Consider the following 16,827-nt stretch of genomic DNA (forward strand, 5'->3'; position numbering starts at 1 on the left):
AAAAGAGAGGAAAGTCAATAGATTAGGTGCCTTTCAATATAGCATGGGAAACAGTTATGTCAGCACCAAAACATATTGTAAAAAGTATTGTACAATTTTTGTAGATAAGATTAAAAAATTTGAACTAAGAATGAAAATGGGTTAAAGAAAGCCCAATAAATGCCAAGTAGAAAGATTTTCAAAGTACCTGTCACATATGCATCATTGAGAAATGACACATTATATTACCATGGTTTGGAAATGATCTCATTTGTGTCCCCTAAAGGTTCATGTACTAGAACTTGGTCTCCAGGCTGATGGTATTAAGAGGTGATAGATCTTTAAGAGGCTGGGCCTAGTGGAAGGTGATTAGGTCATGGGGCACCACCCTTGGAAAGAAGTCATGTAACTCTCAGAGCATCAAGTTAGTTCTCTCATCAAGTGAGATCACCCCATTTGCTTGGCCCTTTCTACCTATAGCCATTTCCCTTTCCACTTTTACACCAAGTTATGACACAGTGCTGGTAAGGGGATCTTACCAGCATAGTACCATGCTGTTTGATTTTTCTAACCACCCCAATCATGAACCAAAATAAGCCTCTTATTTCTATAAAATACCTAGCCTCTAGTATTTTGTTGTAGCAATATAAAACGAACTAAAACTGATGGGTTGGCAAACCAGAAAGTGATATAACACAAAAGTTTAAAAAGATGAAGTTTTTCAGTGGCACATGCCTATAATCATAGCAGCTCAGGAGGCTGAGGCACGAAGATTATGAGTTCAAAGCCGGCCTCAGAAATTTAGCATGGCTCTAAGCAACTTACCAAGATCCTGTCTCGAAATAAAATATAAAAAGGGCTGAGGATGTGGCTCAGGGGTTAAGTGGCCCTGGGTTCAATCCCTGGTACCAAAAAAAATAAAAAATAAATAATAAAAGAAAGTTCTACATATCCAATTATGAATGAGAATAATGGGAAAGAAAACAATGATCTGCAGTTGGGAAATAAAAAGATGCCTCTTTCTCTCTCTCTTTACAGGAATTTTCTCATAAGTCCAAGTTTTAAAGATGAGAGGATTAACACACACTCCAAAATTGCAAAAATAAAAACCATTATGTTAGCAGGAATGTTAAATTTTAAATTTTTTTTAAAAAATGCTAAAGTTGACAATATAATCCTTTTAAAATTAATGCTAATGGAAAGAACATTAACAAGGAGAATTCAAGCCCAAAACTAAGAAAGATAAAAATATTAATAAATAATAAAATACAGAATGTCCTTTTCCATTAGCTCCTGGTAAACACACACACACTCCAACAATAAACTTTAATAAGAATGCACAAACCTAAAGAGTAAATAGAAGTCTAGGATATATGTTTTGGCAAGAGAAACAGAAAATCACAGATACAGTGAATGAGCTCAATGAGAAGAGACAATCACAGAACTGGAAATGAGAAAATAAGCCCGAGTTTTAAAGGTGGATATATGTAGGGGAGTTTCTAAAAGACATAAGCTTATAAGTTTGCATGTTAAGATAATCTCATTTCATGTTCTGACAAAATTATAGGACTAATACATACATGACAAGGTTAATGATGATGTATTTGGTGAACAAGACAGAAAATTATGAACTGTTAGCAATATTTTAAACTATGGATTGTATCCCATAGTATACTGCTGAATGAGTAAATGTTAACCTGGAATTGAAGACTCTAATATTGAATACACCATAAAGTTTTCTGTACCTGTACATCTCTTGACAATGTAATCATTACGTTCAATTACACAAAGAAGCTAGAAAGAATTTGAAATGCAATCAATCATGTTCTATATTAAACTATAAGCCCAGACATGGTCTGGGCAAACAGTTTAATCTCACTGGACCAATTTTCCCATCTGAGAAGTAGAATATATCAGTGTCTTTCAAGCTTTTTGAGAGTGAGTCATAGTAAGAAAAATGATCCAGTACAATTAATCATGTATGTGTATATGGGACTAAAACAAAAAAGTTCCATAAAATAACTTGCTCTTATTAAGTTCCTTGATATTTTCTGGTCTATTTTATTATTTTTAATGTATGTTATAATACACAAAATTGATTTCATAATCAAAGAGGGACATGAAAAATAATATGCTAGACTTCTAAAGTTATCTGTAGCTCTACAATAAATATTTCTTTAATTTAGATACTGAATAAAACATATCAAAGGATATGTTCAGATATATATCAGAGGATATATATCTGAAATAGTAACAATGATCTCAATGATAAAATTCAAAATAATACTAAATAGCTGAACATCAGTTGAAAATAAGAGGAATACATATAAGTAAGGCTCTAAATTTAAGTTCAGAAATTCCCTCAACAAGTATACAGAGCCTGGAAGCAAGTCAAATGAAAAAGTCGCTAGGACTTTTAGTTGACAACAATCCTGTTATATCTTAGTGGAATCTGCCAGTCTACCTATTCTTGGATCACAAGTAATGGATTTTTAAAAAAAAATATTTATAATCAAGTATTTTGGTACTCTGGAATCAAAGAAAATATGAAGAGTTTAACCTGGATCAGTACTTTTTAAAAATCCTATTTAATCCTCTAACAGTATGATATAGGTAATGCTATGGTTTGAATGTATCACCCAAAAAGAATGTGTTGGGACTTAATCTTCAATGCAACAATGAAGAAGTGGGACTTTTAAGAGGTGGTTAGGCATGACTGGATTAATGGCATCATCCCTGGAGTGGTTTTCTTAGAAAAGGACAGGTTTGGCCCCGTCCTGTGCCAGTGTGCATTTCCACTTGTTTTTCTCTCTCCTGCCTCCCTTTGGTTTCTCTCCCTTCCTCCCACCCTCTCTGCCTTTTTGCAGTAGTATGATGCAGCAAGAAGTCCCCAGAGATGCTGGCCCCGCCATCCTTGACTTCCTAGCCTCCAGAACCAAAAGTCAAATAGATTTCTGTTCATTATGAATTACACAGTCTGTATAATTCTGTTATAGCAGCATAAAATGTATAATGGTAGATACTATTATCTTTACTAAAAATAAAGAAACTATTCAGGAAAAGCTAAATATCCTACCTAGATCACAAATGTTAATGGATGGAACCAAGTGTTTGATCCAGGTCTTTTTGAATACAATCTATTCAGAAAATCTATCAGTGTTTATTAAACTTTCTATTTTTTTTAGAACAAAAAAATTTATTTGATTATAATCTAGGGCAGACTCAAGTGGTCTTGAAAATGTGCTTCATAAACTTTCTATTCCTTATTAAACTTTTTATTAAAAATTTCATTATAGCACCTATGACTTTAATGGTTATTTAGCATATAAACCACCACTAAATTTAGGTAAACAGAAAATCTATAAAATGGTTAATAAAAGATAAGCATTTTAGTTAATAATAAATTATTTACTACCACAAGATTATACCAAGGTTTTTCTTACTTGGAGATGGGTAACCATTTTAAATACTTCAAATGTAACTCAATGATTGTATGACCAATATGATTCTACAATATGTATACTCAGAAAAATGAGAAGTTATATCCCATCTATGTATGATATATCAAAGTATATAAGTGCATTCTACTGTCATGTATAGCTAATTAAAACAAATAAAAAACATAATTTTAAAAAATCCTTAAAAAAAAAAAAAGTAACTCAAGGCTAGGTGCAATGGTGCCTGCCTGTAATCCCAGCAGCTCCAGAGGCTGAGACAGGAGGAGCACAAGTTCAAAGCCAGCCTCAGCAACACCAAGGTTGTTGAGTGAGTGAGATCCTGTCTCTAAAATACAAAATAGGACTTGGGAAGTGGCTCAGTGGTCGAGTGCCCACAATCCCCAGTACCAAAAAATAAAAAATAAAAAAAATCTAACTCAATGAATTTTCAAAAAGCTACAGTTTACAGCACCAATTTAGGAAACAGACAAATGGATTCTTAATACAATTTTAGTTGTATGTGGATTTAGAAAATATTTCTTCAAATTCTGTTTCAATATGTAAACATACAAAATTTAGTTAATATAGTCATTAGAATGTCATTGGTTTAAACAAATGATTGTAACTATCAAGTGATCGAAACAATCAAACTTGACCATTAAGCCATCCACCTCAGTTCTATATTAGAAGTCCTGTTATCTTCAACATTAAAAAATTTTGGCCCAATTCAAGAAACTATAATGTATCCTTAAGATATACCATTTAAACAAGCCACTAGCAGGACCACTGTGTGAAGAAATGTTTTCTTTTTATCCTTTATTTCAAAAACACACATAAGCACCCTTTGTCTACATATACTTCAGAGTGGGAAATCTTTCAAGCAAGCTAAGAAGACTTTCACTTTACTGTAGTTTTAATCATCTTCATTTACACTATTACATTCACAATGAATCAAGATTAGGAAACAAAATGTTGACTACCAACTATTTTTTTTCTGAATAAAACAATGTTAATTACATTAGATACAAATTGTGTTATTCTATTACCACAACTTAGTCCTTCCCTTGATGCTCAAAACTATTACTATATTAATACTGGCATACATTTTTTTTCTAGTCTAAAAATGGGTAAAAAATTAATTGGTACACTAAAAATCTTGTTGCTTGTGTTTTCAGTGATGAACAATAAACTATCTAGCACATTTCCCTCATACATACACCATATAAGCACAAATAGCTAATTTCGGCAAGTTGGTGGTTTCATTCAAATGTAAAGCAAGCATATAAGTGCTCTTCAATTTACTATGGGGCAACATCCTGGTAAACTCACTGGTAAACTGAAAATGCATTTAATACATCTAATCTACTGATTAGCAACAAAGTACACTGTAGAGCACCAGTTTTACTCTCATGATTGCACAGCTGACTAGGAGCTGTTGCTCACTACCACTACTCAGCATTGAAAAAGAGTATCACACTGCATATTGATAGTACAGGAAAAGATCAAAATTTTATAAGTAAATCTTCTACTGAGTGCATTTCACTTTTGGACCATCATAAAATTAAAAAATTAAACTGTCATAAATTGAGAGACATCTGTATATTCAAGCCAGTATTCAATAGTATTGACTCTTCCACACTGTATATCCCTAATATATAACATGCAAGATATCATACAGAAAATAATATTGTCAATAGCTTATTCTGCCTCTTCATATAGAAGGATACATATCAATATCTTTATAACTGAATTTCAATCTTTTGGGCAACATATCCCTACTTCATAAGAAGCATATTAGTGGTTAATCATTTTTTTTTCAATTTAAAACTTCACTATCATTGGTTTCTTTCATATTTACTATATGATGATATTTTATATATGAAACTTCTTGATTTCATAAAAAATGTTATTCTTTTTAAATTAAATATCAGTGTTTCATGGTGCTAGCATAACATCCTCTTTTCATTTGGCATAATATTCTCCATGTTTATCTGGAAGATGACAAAGAATTTTCTGCTTTTAAAAGGCTAGTATTCCATTACTATATATGACACACTTTACTTTTTTTTTTTTTGGCAGTGCTGAGATCAAACCCAAGGACTTGCACATGGTGACTAAGTGCTATACCACTGATCTCTATGAGATCAGTTTTAATCTATTCTATTAAGGCTAGAAGCTTGATGTCTAATTGATTTCCACTAGGTCCTACCTCTTAAAGGATTCGCCACCACTTTTTACATTATTACACTGGGGAGCTTCCAGCCAAAGAACCTTTAAGGAGCAAGCCACATGAAAACCACAGCACTTTCAAAATTTATTAAGGAAAGTAGAAAGGAAACAAGGGAAGGGAAAGAGAGAACAAGAAAGAAATGAATGACAAAGGAGGGAAGAAAAAAGTATAGAGGGAGGAAGGAAAAAGGGGATAGAGGAAGAAAGAAGTGAATGTGTAACCATGTGTTCTCAGTAGCATCATTCATTATAACCCACACCGGGAAGAACCAGAGTTCACAGCCCGTGAACAAGTAAACTATTGGGGTATATCTGTACCAAAAAATGCTACTAAGCACAGAAAATAATGAAATAATACACACAACAATATGGATATCTCTCAAAAGACTTATGCTAAGTGAAGGAAGTCAAACACGAAAGATTGTACTCTGACTTCATTTATATGAAATGCTAAAAAAGCAAAACTACAATGCCTAAAACAAAACCACAAATTACAGTAACATAAAGATGATCAGTGGGTTGCATGAATGAGAGGGGAAAAAATATTCAAGGGTTAGGTCTTAGGAATAAGATCTAAATGGCAGTCTTGTCTCTGACAAGAAACAAAGCTCTGTACAAGGTTCTATCTGACAATCATTTCTCTTGTAGATATAGTTCTGCCCAGATTTCTTAGGAAACTAAGAAAACCCTAATAAATTATGATAACTAGTAACAGTCCCAGCAGCAGCAACTACTGGAAGTGGACAGGAGAAAGAGAAGGAGGGGAAAAGGAATAGCATTTACAGTGAATGATATAACCCTAATAATATAAATATACAATATGTATGTATTAATGTATATGTTCAAAGGGTATAAAATGGTTAAATGTTACTGGTAGTTCTTCCTGGCTAATGGGATTTCTTTTTCAGGGTTTATGAGACTGTGTATTTATTTTTTTAATTAATTAATTTGTTCTAAATTTGTTATGGGACTGTTTTATGACAGGTATGTTAAATGGGATTGTTTATGCAATCAAGAAACAACTTTCATTAAGATGGTAAAATTGGAACTCATACTTTCAATTCCTCAACCTCCAACAATTAAAAAATAGTGAACTATTAAAAAATAGTGAATGCTGCACAAACTCGTGAACATACGCACTCACACATACACACAACAGCAGCAACAGGGAGATGGTATAAACTTAAAAGTTGTGGACAAAAAAGGAAACCGCAGACAAACCCCTGGTGTAGTTCAGTGGTAGAGTGTGGGCCTAACATGCATGAGGCCTTAGGTTCAATTCCCAGCACCAAATAAATAGACAAAGAGATAATAGCTTTCAACAGATACTTATAAGGAAACCCTTTGGGGGACAGGAGATTGGTGGAGGTGGGGAAGGAAAGAAAATTCTGTTGTGGAGGGTCCAGGTTTCTAATACTGACAATAAAAGTTTGGGTAAAAAAAAAAAAAGTTTAACATACAAACACACATTTTCCTTTTAGTTGGAGTCTTGCTATGTTGCCCAGGTTGGTCTTGATTTCCTGGGATCAAGCGAACCTCCTGCCTCAGAATCCTGAGCAGTGGAGACTAAAGGCATGCACTACTCTGCCCAGGTAACAGATATATTAAAAAAAAAAAAAAAAAGTAAAGATGGCCATTCCTTTTCATTTCCCCATACACCCCCTTTCAGTGCTCTCACAAATTCATCACCCTAACTTTAATTATCACCTCTCAAAGTATTATTTCCAATTATATATACACATCTAGTCCCAATTTCTCTTCCTGGCTTCAGTTCCTGCTAACCAATTGTACTGGAATGTCTTATTATTCCTTTAAGCTCAATATAACTAAAACCAAGTGTATCATCTTAACTCCCAAACTAGCTCCTTCTGGAGTCTACAGAAGAAGATGTTCTGGAGAAAATCTTTATCACATGCACCTCAGATAGACCATTAATCTCCAGGATATATAAAGAACTCAAAAAACTTTACACTAAAAAAAACCCCAGTCAATAAATGGGCAAAGGAACTGAACAGTCATTTCATAAAAGAAATATGATCAGTCAACAAATATATGAAAAAATGTTCAACATCTCCAGTAACTAGAGAAATGCAAATCAAAACTACACAGAGATGGAATCTCTGACAGAGACGGGCAGAGTAGTGCATGCCTGTTAAGTCCCCACTGCTCAGGATGTGGGGGGAAAGGTACACTCATACACTGCTAGTGGGACTGCAAATCAGTGCAACCACTCTGGAAAGCAGTATGGAGATTCCTCAGAAAACTTGAAATGGAACCACCATTTGACCCAGTTATCCCACTCTTTGGTTTATACCCAAAGGACTTAAAATCGGCATACTACAGTGATGCACCCACATCAATGTTTACAGAAGCTCAATTCACAATAGCTAAACTATAGAACCAATCTAGATGCCCTTAACAGAGGAATGGATAAAGAAGTTGTGTGTGTGTGTATATATATATATATATATATATATATATATATATATATATATATATATATACAATGGAATATTTCTCAGCCTTAAAGAAGAATGAAATTATGGCATTTTCTGGTAAATAGATGGAACTGAAGAATATTATGATAAACAAAATAAGCTAATCCCAAAGAACCACAGGCCAAATGTTTTCTCTGATATGTGGATGCTAATTCACAATAAGGGGGCAGGAGAAGAATAGAGGTACTTTGAATTAGTCTGAGGCCAGTAAAGGACTAGATATGACACATGAGGATAAAAAGTATGAATGGGTTTCTGATTTCTGCAGAGCAACTAGATGAATGTTGCTATTATTGTGATGCAGAAAAATGACAGGAGGTGGGGGAGGTGGGAACAAAAATGAAGCTGTATTTGGAATCCACATAAAAATACTAGATGTGAGTGTGGAATTGAAGATAGAAGTCAGTACAGGAAAGCATGGTAGGAAATCATCAGATACTTAGGTAAGGAATTAGATGAGATCACCTAACAAGTGAATGTGGATAAAGAAGTGAGTGGCAGAACTGAGACCTAGAAGTAAGTCTTACCATCAAAAACTGTCAAAGTAATGTGCATTTTTACTTGTGTGTGTGTGTGTGTGTGTGTGTGTGTGTGTGTGTGTGTTTTAATGATTGCCTTTCAAATCACTGACTGTGGATCCCAGTGGTATCAGATAAGAGAGGTTTGTTTTTGTTTTTTTTCAGTATCTCCCTTTTCATATGAAGACACTGACTTATGAATCTTCTTCAAGAAACATTCTGAAACTCCTCTCAAATCAGTATCTCACACCCCACTTCCCAACACTCATGCATGTGTGCACACACACACCTCCCCAGAACACACCCATCAACCACCTTTACCCCTTTTCCATCTCCCCAGAGATCTTTCCTTTGTGCTCCATGATTGTTTTTGTATATTTCTACTGAGGTCCCATTTAACAGCCCTTCATGGGCTAAGCACATACTCTAACACCAGCTATATTCCCAATCTTGACTTCATCTCTGTAGAACAATGCCTGACAGGTAACAGGCTCTCAGTGATGTTTTCTGGATGACTAAGTGAAAAAAAAAAGTGACTTAACTAAAGCAAGTCCCATTGTTATTTAGTAGGAAAGCAGGGATTAGAAGGTTGGTCCGGACAGCCAAATGTTCTAAACTTGTTACAGTGTGCCATTTAAAGAACACCAAATGCAGGCTTTGCCTTATTTATACATCTCATTTTCTATTCTACTATGCTCAGACTCAACTATAAGTCTGATGATATACTCCAAATTCACTTTTTCCCACCCTGTTCAGATTCTATGCCTCCAGCTCATTTCTTGCCTCTTCTATATAAATCTTCCTTCACAGTCCAACATTTAGTCATCCCTTTCACTCCTCCCCCTCACCTAACACACACATTTGGTAATATTCTGTACAATATGAACTCTATCCTTAATACTATCCTGAAGAACTCTCTCACAGATCATCAAAACCTTTGTAATAGTTACAGTATGATTTTCAAAACAATAAAATAGTGACTCCCATACAATTGTGAAGTGAAAATGTGGTGCCTTTAAATCTATATTGTGTGGCTATTACAAAATATCCAAGTCTGGGTACATTTTAAAGGAAAGGGGTTTATTTAGCTTACTGTTTTGGAGACTGAAAGTCCAAGATCAGGAGGACTCTTCTGATCAGCCTTCTGTTGTGGGCTCCCTACCCCGCAGCTGTCACAACAGGGTAGAGAAGTATAAAGGTAAAGAGCCACATAAAAGGGATCTAAGCATACTGGACGACTCCCCTTTATAAAAACCTTCTGTTGGGATTTTATATAGTCTCATATAAAGTCCCTTCCAGGGGTGATGCTCCCTTGACCCAATTACCTTCCACTAGGCTTCACCTTTTAAAGGTTCAATCACCTCAAGATCACATGTAGAGACCATGCTTCTAGGACATACACCTTTGGGAGATACACAGTTTAACTATATCTAAACCATAACATATGGTAAAGATTTTATTTCACCATTAATTCATGAAGGAACTAGTAAGACGTTAAAATTTAATGAGGATCAATGAGAATCTGGTTTACAGAGATTTGCATTTCCCATTCTACAAAATTCATTTGCATAGCATAGAAAGGGAATCATTTGCACTGGTACAGGCAAGAAGGATTTGTACTGCTATTAGTTTTCTGCAACTTAACATTTTTCCCTTTTTACAGAGTCATAAAACAGGCTAGTCAGTCAAGGACAATGTTGCATATTCCTTGATCAGAATCATAGTCCTGAAGGGTCCTTAAGACAATATCTAGCATTCCTGATATATGGTAATTTCCTTTGTCCACTTCCAAGTCCTTGACAATTTTCCTGCCTAACTATCAAACTCCACCTAACCAGCACAACACAGACAAATTCTTGTCATATTTGGTTCCCATGATAACAGCATGCTTCTGGCTCTTCTTCTCTCTCTCTTATTCTCCTCTATCTCTGTCATCAGATTCTCTTTGTCTTAAGTATTCACCAAAGTTTTGATTGTCTTACTCTGTACAGTCTCATACAATCATGCTTCATCTATTACTCATCTAGGAATTACTCTCATATCTACAGCTCTAATGTCTACAGTCCCAGACATGAATGTCTATTTCTCCATTTCCCTATGTTGATATCTTAGTAGTAATTCAAATTCACCAGTGACCCAAACTGAATTCACTATTTTTTTCTCATCTAAATATAGTCTATTCTTGTGGTCTATAACCTAAGCCCATATTATCTTACATTAGAACTGTTGACAAAGCCTCCCTTGTATCCTGTCTCTCTTCTTCACTCGGCTGAAGTTATATTTCCCCAGAGGTCAAGGCTTTTCTGAATTGTACCATTTTTCTGATCTGAGGTCTTACATAACAGGCACCTGTTGTTTCAGGGTACCCACAAATTTCCTACTCATTCTACTTCAGGTACTTCCATCCAGTTGAGCTGCTTCCAGCATTACGGAACACAACTCCAGTTAAGACAATCTGAGGCTCACAATAACTGGTTCAAAAACTAGTCCCAACAGAGCTACTAAAGTGCCATAAAACTTCTACTAACACTTCCAGGACAGAGGCACACACTTTTTACTGCTGTAATTATATTGTCATTGCTGTATTTAACCACCAGAGGACAGCCTGCTTGAGAAGCCAAGGCAAATAGGAATTTGGAGATGAAAAGAGAAATCTGACGCCGGTGACATCTTTTGAGTCTTAGCATCAACAAATGTCCAAAGCCAGTTTCCCCAGGATTGTTCAATTACACCTCCCAATAAACTCTTTTGTTTAATCCTGTTTGGCCTGAGCAAACAAATGAGTACTAAATAATACTCCCTATCTTTTCATGCACATGATCGAGCTCTACCAGCTTCCTTGTCAGTATCAGAATATCATGCCTTTCCTTGTGCTTTTCCTTTATTCTGAAATTTTCTTCCCTATGCTTGGAATTCCCTTCCTTTCATTCTTTGCTTATTATTTCATACTTCAAGGATCAGCTCAAATGTCTAGATGAAACAATTGCCAGAATTTTAGAATATTGGCTGGGGATGTGGCTCAAGCGGTAGCACGCTCGCCTGGCATGCATGCAGCCCGGGTTCGATCCTCAGCACCACATACCAACAAAGATGTTGTGTCAGCCGAGAACTAAAAAAAATAAATAAATATTTAAAAAAAAAAAAAAAAAAACAATTGCCCAAGCCTGGAAAAAGCAGCAAAGGACCAGATTATATAGGGATTTTAAACAATTCTATGGCTTTTTCCACCTTTAACCAAAGGGTATATAAGTGTCACAGAAGGGTTTTAAAACATGAATGACACGATCATATTTTTTACGTTAAAATACCACTCTAGTTGTTGTACAGAGAATGAATTAGAAGAGGACAAGATGGATAACTTATAGGCTACTGAAATAATTTGGACAAAAAAAAAAAAAACAAAAAACAGTGACATGGGGTTAAGAGACAAATCCATTGTCACCATAATGCATTTGTGTAATTATTTTATTTCTGAATAAATCTCCCTCTGTACTGAAAATTTACTGAAGGCAGAAATATTATCTGTGGACTATCACTTATGCACATTAGCAAAGTAATCAGCACATTCTTTGTAGGGAGTCAAATACCTGTTAAATAAATGGATAATATAATCGACCTAATCCATAAATTGAGCAACTTGGTAAATGGTAGTATCATTTACTAAAACACAGGAAAAGTAAGTTTGAGCTTGTTTGTTTGTTTGTTTGGGGGCAAAAGACAAGAGAGAAGATGAACTTTCTTTTGAGCAAGTTGAGTTTAAGTTAATATAATACATGCAACTAAATATTGGAGAAACATACACGGATCTGGGGATCATGAGAGAGAGCTGGGCTGAAGACACTGACTTGAGAATTTGGGGCATAAAGATGGTAACTAACTTCATGAGAAGGGATGAGACTGTCTATAAACATGTACAATGAAAAGTGAGTGTATATCAAAGACCTCAGGGGCATTTAAGGGCTGTACAGAAAAAGAAGAGAAGGAAGAACACCAATAAAAATTTGGCAGAAAAACAAACATAGGAGGGTCTCTAACTAAAGCCAAGGCGTGAAAAAGGTGTGGCAAAATGTATCACATGTTGAGAAAAAATCAAGGAGTGAAAAGTTTAAAAGTGTCCTTTGGATGGAAAAACACTTTTGGTAGAGTTCCGCCTGGGGAGGGTGGGTTACAGCTGTAGACTAGTTCTAAGTTGGTTCAAGGGTAAGCAGAAGATAAAATAAAGGAAATCAGCAAGTTGTAGCCATCTTGTTCAAGACGTTTAGTTATTAAGGAACTGAGCTACACAGTTACAGGAGAAGAACATAGTCAAGGATACATTTTTGTTCCTTTGTTGTTGTAGGCTTTTTTTGTCTTGTTCTATTGTTTCACAGAGCTTGATTTTACGCATGTTTAAATGTTGATTGAAAGTAACCTTTAAAAAGAGGATAAAACTCTTTTTATCTCTCTTTATGAAAAAGGTGAGAGAATAAACAATAATAACAATAAAAACCTGAACATAGTATTTGAATTGGATCCCAGACAAAAGGAATGCTTCAGAATAGAGATGGCAATATCTCTTCCACTGAAACCATACTCTAGAAAGAGCAGGTAGCATTTATAGATTCAGTTACTGAAAAATCAAGAGACTGTACATATGATAGCTTCAACCGTGTAATGAATATATTGAAGTTTAAACAATGAAAGTAATCTGTTCATTGGAAATCTTTTCTAAATTGTGAGTTTAAGGTATACGTACGTTAGCATCTAAATGAAATAAAATAATTTCTCCATCCCTAAATCCTAGACTTCTAAGGAAAATTTAAACAATCTGTATCAAATACCAACTATGCTTCAGAGAATACAATAAGGGCTCCTTCCCCATAGCTTGCTTATTTCCTTCAGGGATGTTTTCACATTCTGCTTTATTTTTCTCCATTGCATTTGACACATTCTGGCATATATTTGTTTAGGTATCTGTTTTTTCCTACTAGAATGAACAATCCAGAAGGGCAGAGACTTTTTTTGCTTTATTCACTATTATAAAACCTCTGTTAAGTAAGAAAGAAATGATTATATGAAGACTACAACTGCTATTGACTGAATGTCATGCACCTTCAAATTCTTATGTTGAACCCTAATCCCCAATATGAATAACATTAAAGAGATGATTAGGTCACAAGAACTCTATCCCCAGGGGTGAATTTAGTGCCCTTAGAAAAGAGGGTGAAAGGAGCTTATTCCCCCCCCCATTCTATCATGTAAAGACATATTGAAAGTGCCACCTATGAAGAAAAATGCCCTCACCAGACACCAAATCTGCTGGTGCCTTGACTGTGAACTTCCCAGCATCTGGAACTGGGAGAAATAAATCTCTGATTCATAAATCACCCATTATAAGGTATTTTGTTATAGCAGCCCAAACTAAGATAATACCAGTATTCACAAATGAAGACAGTAAATGCTAAGAGTATATGAGAAACATACTAAAAATAAGATTTCAGAAGACTTAATCATCCCCAGGCAAGGTAATTTTTTTAAAAAAAGGTATTACAGAAATGAGGTATTTGGGTTGGGCCTTGAGAAGGAGGGCTGGGATATATCTCTGTGCTTGATAGCATATAAGACCCTGGTACTGAAGGGAGGGGGGGAGCAGAGAGAAAGAAAGGAAAAAAAAAAAAAAAAACCCTTGGGCCTCTTGGCTAACACTTCCCAACTTCCCAGTACTAAGAAGCCACTATTCTACTTCGTTTCTACATATTTGCCCACTGTAAACATTTCCTATAAATAAAAGCACATAATATGTGGAATTTTGTGACTGGCTTCTTCACTTAGCAGGTTTTCAAGGTTCATTCACATATGTTGTTGCATGTATCAATACCTCACTCTTTTCATGGCCAAATAACAGTTTAATATATAGATATTCTGTATTTTTAAAAATTCCATTAATCTATTGATGAACATTTGGGATATTTCTACCTTTTGATTATGACTAATACTTCTGTGAATGTTGGTGTATAAGATTTTATAATAAAATTTTGAGTATAATTTTTGTAAGATGAAAACTTTCATTTGTTTAAAGTACTTTATTCATTTGTTTAAGTACTTTATTCTAAGACAATGTTCTTTAAAATTGCTTTAATGTTAAAACATTGATTTTAAACAAAATGATGGCAACATCAAAAAGTAGTTTTGTTAATGTACTTTTCCAGTAAAATAATTTTTAAAAATTTATTTCTTGACCTCAAAAGTCTATAGAATTCTGATTAAAGAAAATAAAGCTTCTAAGGAAAACTAAGAGTTTTACCCCTGCTAGGGTTGAGGTCACATTCTATAAACAGAAGGAAATGAGATGCATAGGCAAAAAGGTAGATTTTGAATGCCAATCTAAGGAGTTTGGGTATTATAATAAATAGGAAATTAATAAAGTTACGTAAATATAAAATAATTGGCTCTAGGGCACTCTCTTTCAAAAACAGTAGGTGACTTACTAATATACAAAAACCACTGAACATGATGTTATGAGTCCTTAGTAATCACTTGAAAAAGACTTTTGCCTCTGATACTACTAAAGCCACTACAGACAAGATTACAAAATACCTCAAAATACTAAATCCAAGTTTAATTTTCAGTCTTCCTCTTATTTGATCTATCAGCAGCATTTGACATAGACAAGAGTCTCTCCTGTCAAACACCATACTTTTAGGGATGGGGATGTAACTCAGTAAACAGCAGTTGCACAGCATGTGTGAGGTCTGCCAGTGCCACCAAAAACAAAACAACAATAGAAACAAGCAAACAACACCATAATCTTTTTGATTTCTTACTTTGTTAGCAGCTCCTTTCCAGTACCCTATACTGGTTTTTCTACACAATTTTCGAACATGAAGAGTACCCAAGGCTCAATCTGCACACATTTTTATAATATTTTCATACAGTCTCATGGCTCCACCATAATGAATCTTCACTAGGTTGAGGATCTAGGGCTGCTTTGTTTTTTTGACCCCCCACATTCCTAGAATAGTAGATGCTTGACCAATATGTGTTCAATACACGAATGGATGAATAAATGACTATGTATATTATCTATAAACTAATAATGCTCCAATTTATACTTGCTGCCTGGATCTCTGAACTGAGCTTCAGATATATCCAACTGCCTATGTGCTGTTTCCACCTGGATGTGTATAAAACATGCAAACTTAAAAGTCCAAAAGAGAATGCCCATCATTCTCCCAAAGGCTTCTCTGATTGGCTTCATTTTCTTAGCAAAGTGCAGCTCCAATCCTAGTTCCTCTACCCCAAATTTTGAAATAATTCCTAGTTCTTTTTCTTTATCTCACATCATGTACTCAATCTACCAACAAATTATGTGTACTCTGCTTTTAGAAAATAAGCAGCATCTGACTACTTCTTATTACTTCTGCTATTATCACTTATGGTACATGCCATTCTCATTTCACCTGGATGAACGCAATGGTATCCTAACTGGTTTTCCTGCTTTTTGTCCACCTCTACTCCCTAATTCAGTTTGTTTTCAGAATCACAACCAGAGAAAAATTTTTTTTCAAACTTAAGCTAGATCACAACACTTCTCTGCTCATAATCCTGCAATTATTTCTGAGTAAAAAAGCATAAATCTTGGTAATTGTAAAGCTCCAGTCAGTCTGGCTCTATGACAACTATGACCTCATTCCTACTACTTTTCCCTCACTTATTGTGCTCCAATTATACTGGTTCCATCAGTTGTTTTTTTTTTTTTTTTTTTTCCAAAGGTCAAGCATATTTTCACCTCAGGGCCTTCTCCTTTTGCCTGGACTTTTCCCCTTGATGTTTACATCCCCTCATCTCTTTGGGTCTGCTGTCACCTCTGTAATTCTTATACTGATCATTGATATTTAAAATTGCAACCCCATACCTACTCTTGTTTGCCTTATCTCTTTTCTCTGCCCTATTTTCCTTCACAGCACTCATCACCAGCTAAATAACTAAATATATATTTTACTATCTGGGACACAAGCTTGAAGAGGGAGGACAAGGCTTTTTACTCTGTTTCATTCACTACTACATCTGACATTTAAATCAACGCCTGGCATATAGTAAGTGATCAGTAATCTGTCCATTGAACAAAAGCTTTCATTTCCACCAGGGGGCCTAACAATCATCTAGCCTGGTTTTTCGGGAAAAAAA

At 35.0% G+C, this 16,827-nt stretch overlaps 2 protein-coding genes across 4 annotated transcripts in view; both read right to left on the minus strand.

Moving 5' to 3' along the window:
* Positions 1-16,827, minus strand: part of MTERF2 (mitochondrial transcription termination factor 2) — a 666,987-nt gene that overhangs the window by 92,752 nt on the left and 557,408 nt on the right. The window lies entirely within an intron of this gene.
* The window catches only part of CRY1 (cryptochrome circadian regulator 1), a gene marked incomplete at its 3' end in the record, with an annotated part of 70,418 nt that overhangs the window by 51,924 nt on the left and 1,667 nt on the right, over positions 1-16,827 (minus strand). The gene's annotated exons all lie outside the window — the stretch shown is intronic.

The sequence above is a fragment of the Spermophilus citellus genome (assembly GCF_964194105.1).
Source record: "Spermophilus citellus genome assembly, chromosome: 10".
NCBI lineage: Eukaryota > Metazoa > Chordata > Mammalia > Rodentia > Sciuridae > Spermophilus > Spermophilus citellus.